We start from the raw sequence: 9,394 nt of genomic DNA, 5'->3' as shown, positions 1-9,394 counted from the left end.
AGCCGAAGCTCTCTGGGCAGTTTACAAAAGTTAAAAAACAGTGGACATTAAAAAGTATTCAAAATTTAAAACCATCAAAAAATATAAAAACAACAGTATACAGTATCCATTTTAAACAACAACAGGTCTGGGGTCCATTAACAAACAAACAAACTTAGCATATGTTGTTACATGCTGCTAAATGCCTGGGAGAAGAGAAAGGTCTTGACCTGGTGCCGAAAAGATAGCAATGTTGGCGCCAGGCGAGCCTCATCGGGGAGATAATTCCAAAATTGTGGGGCCACCACTGAAAAGGCCCTCTCCCTTGTTGCTATCCTCCAAGCTTTGCTCGGAGTAGGCACTCGGAGGAGGACCTTAGACGTTGAGTGCAGTGTCGGGGGAGGCGTTCCATCAGGTATTGTGGTCCCAAACCATGTAAGACTTTATACGTTAAAACCAGCACCTTGAATTGGGCTCGGAAACGTATAGGCAGCCAATGCAAGTGGGCCAGAATCGGTGTTATATGTTCGAACCTTCTGGTTCCATTTATCAATCTGGCAGCTGCATTTTGCACAAACTGCAGCTACCGAACCATCTTCAAAGGCTGCCCCACGTAGAGGGCATTGCAGTCATCTTATTTGGAGGTTACCAGAGCATGGACGACTGAAGCTAAGTTATCCCTGTCCAGATAGGGGCGTAGCTGGGAACCCCCAAGCTACGAACCTGCTCCTTCAGGGGGAGGGCAACCCCATCCAGAACAGGTTGAACATGCAAGGATGCAGGACTACTTTAAGGCAGGGGCTGTGTTGGCAGCCGACCTGGCCCTCTGTGGCCCAAATGACATCAGTGGCCATGGCCACACTCACTGATGTTATCACCACACCCATTTTGCCTTTCTCCATGCTGAGTGAGGCAAGGAGTTCTGTGCCTTTCCCAGTGCAGAGAAAGGGACTCCGCTGGTGCTGGGAAGACTGGCTCCCCATTTCCCAGGGCCAGCTGAGACAGGTGCCTCCTTTGCATGCCTCTTGCTGTCCCCATCAGGCAAGGGCATGCAAGGAAGACTTGTCCAGGGCTGGGAAGTGCGGCTGTTACTCCCAGCCCCGGCTGAGTCCCTCTCATTCCTCAATGAGTTCAGAGATAACAGCAAGGATTCCTCCATGGGAGATGGGGGCAAGGCTTAATGTCCAAGCCCCACCCCTGCCATGTTGCCTGGTTTTGAGGCTCCACAGTACCCTGAAAAGGACTCTGTTTCAAATGGGTCACCGGCAACCCCACTTCAGAGAAAACCTTCCATGCCCATTTCCATTCCTGCCCTGCCAGGGGATGCTGATCACTCATCATAGAATCGTAGAATAGTAGAGTTGTAAGTGGCCTATAAGGCCATCGAGTCCACCCCCCTGCTCAATGCAGGAATCCACCTGAAAGCATCCCTGACAGATGGTTGTCCAGCTGAGGATGACTCACCTGCAGCTTCTCCTGTCCTTCAGCCACGCAGAAGCAATGGCTGAAGGACCATTCAATCTGACTCTGAGGATCATAGAATCATAAAATAGTAGATCTGAGGATCATAGAATCACAAAATAGTAGAGTTGGACGGGGCCTGTAAGGCCATCGAGTCCAACCTACTGCTGAATGCAGGAATCCACCTGAAAGCATCCCTGAAAAGATGGCTGTCCAGCTGAGGATGACTCACCTGCAGCTTCTCCTGTCCTTCAGCCACGCAGAAGCAATAGGGCTGCAGAAACTGACACCAGCCCTTTAAGCAGCCATTATCTAGCAGAGGCAGAAGCACTAAAGGACCAAGCTCTGCCAGCCTTTTTAAGGGCTCCGTTGGCCTTCAATGGGAGAACAGCTCCTTATGGGAGAATGCTCCAGTCAGTACTTCATGCAGTGTGCTCTCCAAGGTCCTGCTTTGATTGCCATAGATTCTGCCTTGCTTAGCATGATCCAAAACAGAGTGTGTGAACAGCGTGGTGCAGACCCTTCCCCTGAACCACATGACTAGTCAGGACACCCCCAGGGGAAGAACCCAAAGAACATCCATGGGCTAGATGTGGAACCTCAATGGGCTGGCTTAGGCCTGGCATATGAAGTCCAGCATCCCTGTTCTACAAGTTGTTTGGGTGCTAATTTTAAAAATGAACATCCATCAATTAGCTATCAAGTTGGTCACTTTTTCAGTTACTAGTTCAATGTCATTTCATAAAAATCAGCAGAACATGGCTTTACTTTGAGACATTACCAAGCACTCTAAGACCTACCAACACTATAAAGGACAATCAATAGTAATAGAAGAAATTGTAAGTTGACTGGAAGGTGGGCACTGAAGGCAACCTTTGCTATATATCTTAGAGGCAGCCCTTGGTCAAATCACAAGGGACCATTTGCTAAGTGTCGCTCAAAGGGCAAACCCAGGGCCCCCACAGACTCTGATCACATCCCAATTACTGCTGTGCATCAACTGTGGCAAAATGCACCAAATTCCTAAGCAGCAATCTCTGATGCTAAATTGCATGATGCAATTATAAACATCCTACTTAGCTACTTCTCCATATTATGTTGCACACCCACACAGGTTATTTAGCAATGTGTGGGTAAATACTAAATAGAGCTGTGTTCTAGTTCCAGAGCCACACACTTTTCTGGGTCTGTTTGATTTCAAACTCTCCTGGCTTTCTGGTACCTTTTCAGTTAATGTTATTCTTAGACTCATTGTACCTTATGAGATCAAGCAAAGTTGAGTTTGCTCCAAGTGAACTGCAAACAAAACTAGTGGCTTGTAGCATTGTTCCATCTTTATTTAACCCTCTGTATATTTTGAGCAAGATAAGAGGCACTCCATAGCCTAAACACATGAAAGGTTGTCAAGGATTTCTCTTCTCAAAATATAATCTCAGCAAGGAGGAAAGGTAATTTTAGACCAGGGATCCCCAAAATGGTGGGTTCTTTGTGCACATTCAGAATGCTGAGAGAGTGTTGGGGACACGCTAACAAAATGGCTGCCATGGTGGGTGTGGCTGGTCATGAAATACCCATTTCCCAGAAGGCAAATAGAGAGATGAAAGGAAAAGTAACTGACCCAAGAACCTAGGTGCCGAGCAGTGCTCCAAAACACAAACTACTCCTTTGAACCCAAACACAGATGGTGCTGGAGGGCAGCAATTACTTGCTTTGCAGTATGCCAGCCTCTTAGTTTAAAAAAAAATCAATGAAATAAAATAAAAATCAAGAGAAGCAGAGAGCAGCAAGAGAAGGATCCAAGGCACATTTCATTTCTTTATTTACAGTCAACAGACCAATACAAAACAAGAAGGCACACAATTCCATAAAGCAGTGTAAAGTGAGAACAGGGAAGTAAGGGAAGTGGTACAAAACCATTAAAGATACTGCATTGTTATTCTGTGGGTTTGGGGAAGGGAACAGGATCAGGTTATTAAAAGCCTGATCCAAGGCACATGGGAGACTGACTATTACCCACAGAGAATTATTGTCCTTACCCCAGACTCATTTAGCACATTCTTTAGGGAGAAGAGAAACTTAAAAGATGACTCACCTTTGCCCAAGATCTATGTCTTCTTGGGCCACCCCAGCTCCCATTGAAGCACATCAACAGAGTGTTACTGGCTATCAGGCATCTATTTTCATGTCTTTGAGAGATGTTGCCTCTGGCATTTACACTGATAGCTCTACTAATCGAAATCTTAGAATCAAGAATAACGTACTTGGAAGGGATCCTGAATCTCTCTACACTCAGAGGCACAGGGCAGTAAAGGTCCCCCTTGAAAGGTAATTTAGACTGACCCCAAATACATAGCACTAACAGATGTATAATTTATTTATTACATTTTTATTCTGCCCAATAGCCGAAGCTCTCTGGGTGTTTCACAACAATTAAAATCATAAAATACAACATCAGATACAATGTAAAAGTTTAACATTTTTAAACTGCCATATAAAATAAAAGTAAAAACAAAGATAAAACCTAGCTGAAATGAAAGATTTTAAATACCGTAACAGATTTAAAACACCAGAAAATGAAAGACTAGAATACCCGGGAGAATAAGATCTTCACCAGGTGCAGTGCAGAGCATAAAGGTTTTCCAGAGAGCAAGTCTCTTTATTATTATTATTATTATTATTATTATTATTATTATTATTTATTTATTTATATAGCACCATCAATGTACATGGTGCTGTACAGAGTAAAACAGTAAATAGCAAGACTCTGCCGCATAGGCTTACAATCTAATAAAATCCTAGTAAAACAATAAGGAGGGGAAGAGAATGCAAACAGGAACAGGGTAGGGTAAGCAGGCACAGGGTAGGGTAAAACTAACAGTATAAACAGTATAAACAGTCTCTCTGCTAAACCAGGTGCCACATCAGAAAAGGCTCTTCATAGTAATCACCCACTTCACTTCTTTTGGTGGGAGCTCCCAGTAAAGATCACTGAGGATGACCCTAGGCACCAGGCAGATATATATAGGAAATATCGCTCCACGTAGAGATGGGTCATTACATATGATTCAGCTCAAGTCACTTTACTTCTTCTTTCTGGAAGGGGAAAAGTTTGGTCATATCAAAAGCTTTCAAACTCCTACTAACAACAGTTGATCCATTAAAAGATACATTTTTAGAACTGTTACACAATTCCGAAGCTCACTGCCCTCTTCCATCAATGCAGTCAGTTCAAAGTTATTCTCTGGGCCATTTAAGAGAATAACTTTTTTTCTTTCTTATTTTAAGGTATCCATCTGATATCACCACGATATGGTTATGTCCCACTCATAACTTCTGTCCACAAACAAGTTTGCTTCTAGCTTTCTGTACTTCCTAGACTAGGTTTCTTTATGGAACAATGCATTAGAGCACAATAAAAAATTGATGCAAACATCTTTGCAAACACTCATGGCAAATGAAACATAAAAGCATTTTGGAATCTTAGCAAGTTCTAAAAAGCATTTCCCACCCTGCCTAGTTGGGAAAACCCAAGTGGCAATCTGTAACTTTTGTGTTTGGCCATGGCCTTTTAATGCCAGTCATCTCCATTGCCGTGTGAAGCAGGGAAACCACATTCTGTTAATAGTTGTCCTCTCCAAAATGCAAAGATGGCAGTCTAGAAAGAGCCCCGCATGACGGGTGACTCATCATGTTGAACACAGCCAACGCCAACTAAAATTCCCAAAGTTCAGGATGAACAGGACTCCTATTCAAAGTTCAGAGTGAACTAAACTCAAGGTTGGGGGTGGAGGGATAATGAAAAATTCTGAGAAATCAAAGCTGACAGATTTGTCTATGCCTAAATACAATCCAGTGCTGTTGATGCCTTCTGAGAGTCTGGTTACCAAGTCTGGTATAAGAGCAACCATGGAAGAGGTAGCAACCAATCCACTTCAACTCAAGCACAGTTACAAGATGGGGGATACTTGGCTCAGCAATACTACAAACAAGAAGGATCTTGGAATTCATAGAATCATAGAATCATAGAATAGCAGGGTTGGAAGGGGCCTACAAGGCCATCGAGTCCAACCCCCTGCTCAAAGCAGGAATCCACCCTAAAACATCCCTGACAGATGCTTGTCCAGCTGCCTCTTGAAGGCCTCTAGTGTGGGAGAGCCCACAACCTCCCTAGGTAACTGGTTCCATTTTCGTACTGCTCTAACAGTCAGGAAGTTTTTCCTGATGTCCAGCCAGAATCTGGCTTCCAGTAACTTCAGCCCATTATTCCGTGTCCTGCACTCTGGGAGGATCGAGAAGAGATCCTGGCCCTCCTCTGTGTGACAACCTTTTAAATATTTGAAGAGTGCTATCATGTCTCCCCTCAATCTTCTCTTCTCCAGGCTAAACATGCCCAGTTCTTTCAGTCTCTCTTCATAGGGCTTTGTTTCTAGACCCCTGATCATCCTGGTTGCCCTCCTCTGAACACGCTACAGCTTGTCTGCATCCTTCTTGAATTGTGGAGCCCAGAACTGGACACAATACTCTAGATGAGGCCTAACCAGGGCAGAATAGAGAGGAACCAGTACCTCACGTGATATGGAAGCTATACTTTTATTAATGCAGCCCAAAATAGCATTTGCCTTTCTTGCAGCCATATCGCACTGTTGGCTCATATTCAGCTTGCGATCTACAACAATTCCAAGATCCTTCTCATTTGTAGTATTGCTGAGCCAAGTGTCCCCCATCTTGTAACTGTGCATTTGGTTTCTATTTCCTAGATGTAGAACTTGGCATTTATGCCTATTAAATTTCATCCTGTTGTTTTCAGCCCAGCACTCCAGCCTATCAAGATCACTTTGAAGTTTGTTTCTGTCTTCCAGGGTATTAGCTATCCCACCCAATTTTGTGTCATCTGCAAATTTGATCAGCGTTCCCTGCACCTCCTCATCCAAATCATTAATAAAAATGTTGAAGAGCACTGGGCCCAGGACTGAGCCCTGCGGTACCCCACTCGTTGTCTCTCCCCAGTTTGAGAAGTTTCCATTGATAAGTACTCCTTGAGTCCGATTCTGTACCATTGTTGTGATCACAAGCTGAATATGAGCCAACAGTGTGATGTAGCTGCAAAAAAAGCAAATGCTATTTTGGGCTGCATTAATAGAAGTATAGCTTCCAAATCACACGAGGTACTGGTTCCCCTCTATTCAGCACTGGTTAGGCCTCATCTTGAGTATTGCGTTCAGTTCTGGGCGCCACACTTCAAGAAGGATGCAGATAAGCTGGTGCATGCTCATAGGAGGGCAACGAGGATGATCAGGGGTATGGAAACAAAGCCCTATGAGAAGAGACTGAAAGAACTGGGCATGTTTAGCCTGGAGAAGAGAAGATTGAGAGCAGACATGATAGCACTTATCAAATACTTGAAAGATTGTCACACAGAGGAGGGCCAGGATCTCTTCTCGATCTTCCCAGAGTGCAGGACACGGAATAATGGGTTCAAGTTACAGGAAGCCAGATTTCAGCTGGACATCAGGAAAAACTTCCTGACTGACCAATTACCCAGGGAGATTGTGGGCTCTCCCACACTAGAGGCCTTCAAGAGGCAGCTGGACAGCCATCTGCCAGGTATGCTTTAAGGTGGATTCCTGCATTGAGCTGGGGGTTGAACTCGATGGCCTTGTGGGACCCTTCCAACTCTAATATCCTATGATTCTATGACCATATACAGTAAGCCACCATTGATGTATTTACATATATTTCTGATTATGATTCTACCTTAGCAGGAGGGCAAAGAGCTTGAGGAAACCACAAATTGCCCACTTGATCATTGTCTGCCTTGGCTAGGGATAGACAGACCTGCCTGTGACAAGCTGAGGTGGATGCTTGTGGAGCAGTCGCCCACCCCTACTTTCCACCTGACAAGCCTACGAACCTGTCTGCCCTGGTCCAGAGTTTCCATTGTTGTGCACTATGGAGACTCTGGAAATTGTGTATCTTCTACCTTGTGTAAATGGTGGTCGTAAAGACCTCATTTATGCAAGATTAAAGGCATGAATGGAGCAATTCACGCCTTTAATCTTGTGTCAATGGGGCCTTTACGGCTGCCATTTACACAAGGTAGCTAATATGCAATTTCCAGAACTTGCCGTTCCTTTTTTCCTCCAAGGAACCCAAGGCAACATACATAAGCCTCCTCCTCTCCATTTCTATCCTCACAACAACCCTGTGAGGTAGGTTGGGCTGAGAGTCTGTGACTGGCCCAAAGTCACCCTGTGGGTTTCCATGGCTGAGTGGGTACTAGAACCCGGATCTCCCAACTCCCAGTCCAACACTCTAACCGCTACATCACACTGGCAAGTTTTGGCAACCTTGCAGAGGCTTTGGCCATTTGAAAGGCATTTGCTAGATTGTTACATCATGAATCTTTGTCACTTGAAGGAGCTCATTCGGTCCCTGTTTTAAAAATGACCTGACTTGGGCAATTAGCCATCACTTTCCAATCAGCCATTTTTGAGCAAGGCACTTGAGTGAAGTCTAGGGATGAATGAGGATTTCATTTGGTCCATTGTTGTTGTTTTTATAAGAATTTAGCAAATTTGACATTTTTTTCCTAGCCAGGGTGAAATGAACTTGAGATGGAGGAGGGGGGGGAATTGAACATGTGACCAACTGAAACTTGGAGATTTGTCCAACTAAGCCATGAGCTTTTTTGTGTGGTTAGCTCCTCTTTAAAAATAAAAAGGCCTGTTTGAGATGCTGAACTAGGATTACCACCTGTCTTTATCTTCTGACAGGCTCCTCAACTTTAACAGCCACATGGCAGCAGGTACAACATGGTCCTCTCCATAGTTATGCCTGTTAAATTTGGCAAGTAGAGATGAGTGAGAATTTCATTTTGATTTGTTTTTGACAAGAAGGTACCCAAAGTAGCAAATGTCCTCCTGTACGGAATGGAAAGAAGTTGAGATTAAAAGAAAAGAAAAATGCAGGAGAAAGTGAAACAATTTGTCCTTCCTTAGCTTGTGTCTCCAATCCATGATGCACAGGGTGTAGGTGCATCAACTCACGTTCCATTGAGACAGTGGGTGAGAGTGTGGGAATCAGTGGGCCCATTGGTTCAAGTTATGCCTTAACTACATGGGTTTGCACTTCCCTGTAAGTAGCAGGTTTATAGTTTGGGGGCACTTTGTCCAGGTGGGGATAATGGAGGCTGGTGGCTCTGATGTCCAGATTCCGGCTGGACATCAGGAAAAAGTTCCTGACTGTTAGAGCAGTACAACAATGGAGCCAATTACATAGGGAGGTTGTGGGCTTTCCCACAGTAGAGCCATTCAAGAGACAGCTGGACAATCACCTGTCAGGGATGCTTTAAGGTGGATTCCTGCAATGAGCAGGGGTTTGGACTCAATGGCCTTATAGGCCCCTTCCAACTCTACTATTATATGATTCTATGATTCTATGACATTAGTGGCGTGGTGAATCCACTCTGAGTTTTAATCAGAACCAGTCAGAGTTCTAAAGGAGCTGTCCATGGTTCAGAGCACCTTGGATAGCCCCCATTAGAGTTCTGACTGGTTACGACCAAAACCCAGAACAGATTCACTGCCCCCCTGACATTGGAGCCACCTGCTTCCACAGGTTGGGATCTACCCAAGTGGACTGTGATTTCCAGAATGCCTTTCGCCAGCTTCAACTGATGTGCCAGCTGAGCCCACTGCTAGAAGTGCAGGAAGTTGGGTGCTGTCATTCAAGATTTGGTGGTGACTCCCAGACTGGGTTGCTGTAATCTGAGATGACAGGTGTATAAAAGAACTGCAATGGCCCCTTAAAGCCCACCTTAAAGGAGCTTTATAAAGTGCAAATTCTTTTCTGGTTGGCCTAGTTGCTCAGTTTTTACCTACTGATTGTAATTGGGTGACAGCACTCCATTACATTCATTAAGGGGGAAATGAAGACCTTGGGGGGAAAGGAAGAC

The sequence above is a fragment of the Elgaria multicarinata genome, chromosome 2, assembly GCF_023053635.1.
Source record: "Elgaria multicarinata webbii isolate HBS135686 ecotype San Diego chromosome 2, rElgMul1.1.pri, whole genome shotgun sequence".
NCBI classification, from domain to species: Eukaryota; Metazoa; Chordata; class Lepidosauria; order Squamata; family Anguidae; genus Elgaria; species Elgaria multicarinata.
This window is presented reverse-complemented; position numbering follows the sequence as displayed.